Source organism: Schistocerca americana, chromosome 10 (assembly GCF_021461395.2).
Source record: "Schistocerca americana isolate TAMUIC-IGC-003095 chromosome 10, iqSchAmer2.1, whole genome shotgun sequence".
Taxonomy (NCBI): Eukaryota; Metazoa; Arthropoda; class Insecta; order Orthoptera; family Acrididae; genus Schistocerca; species Schistocerca americana.
Genome location: NC_060128.1, coordinates 61,597,023 through 61,598,330, shown reverse-complemented (window position 1 = coordinate 61,598,330; position 1,308 = coordinate 61,597,023).

Below are 1,308 nucleotides of genomic sequence, written 5' to 3'. Positions count from 1 at the left end.
CGCAACATTCATCGTCCACCTGCACGTCTGTTCTGCAACTGATAGGTAGGTATGCAGGCAGTAAACACTGCGTAGGTATTGTCTTGTTTAGAAGCGCTATCTGTTCTAAGAGGCACACAGGATAGCCGCGTGGTTTAGCCGCCTTGACATGGTTCCCGCGGCTACCCCCGTCGGAGGTTCGAGTCCTCCCTCGGGCATGGGTGTGTGTTGTCCTTAGCGTACGTTAGTTTAATTAGTGTTTAAGCCTAGGATACGATGACCTCAACGGTTTGGTCCCATAGAATCTTGCCAGAAATTTCGAAATTTGTTGTACGTCTGGGCTACAAGTGAGTTCCCCTCGAAAAGTATTACCTGTTACGATACGTCGAAGTTCGCTATACGGTCACGGTGGTGCGTCGAGTAATCCCCTGTTTGATATATCAGAGGAATACAACATTGCGAATGGGGTTTGCAACTACACTACTGGCCATTAAAATTGCTACACCACGAAGATGACGTGCTACAGATGCGAAATTTAACCAACAGGAAGAAGATGCTGTGATACGCAAATGATTAGCTTTTCAGAGCATTCGCACAAGGTTGGCGCCGGTGGCGACACCTACAACGTGCTGACACGACAAAAGTTTCAAACTGATACAGCAGTTGACCGGCGTTGCCTGGTGAAACGTTGTTGTGATGCCTCGTGTAACGAGGAGAAATGCGTACCATCACGTTTCGGACTTTGCTAAAAGTCAGATTGTAGCCTATCGCCATTGCGGTTTATCGTATCGCGACATTGCTGCTCGCGTTGGTCGAGATCCAATGACTGCTAGCAGGATATTGAATCGGTGGGTTCAGGAGGGTAATACGGAACGCCGTGCTGGACCCCAACGGCCTCGTATCAGTAGCAGTCGAGATCACAGGCATCTTATGCCCATGGCTGTAACGGATCGTGCAGCCACGTCTCGATCCCTGGGTCAGCAGATGGGGACGTTTGCAAGACAACAACTATCTGCACCAACAGTTCGACGACGTTTGCAGCAGTATGGACTATCAGCTCGGAGACCGTGGCTGCGGTTACCCTTAGCGCTGCATCACAGACAGGAGCGCCTGGGATGGTCTACTCGACGACGAACCTGGGTGCACGAATAGCAAAACGTAATTTTTCGTTTGAATCCAGGTTCTGTTTACAGCATCATGATGGTCAGATCCCTGTTTGATGATATCGCGGTGAACGCACATTGAAAATGTGTGTTCGTCATCGCCATAGTGGCGTATCACCCGGCGTGATGGTATGGGATGCCATTGGTTACACGCCTCGGTCACCTC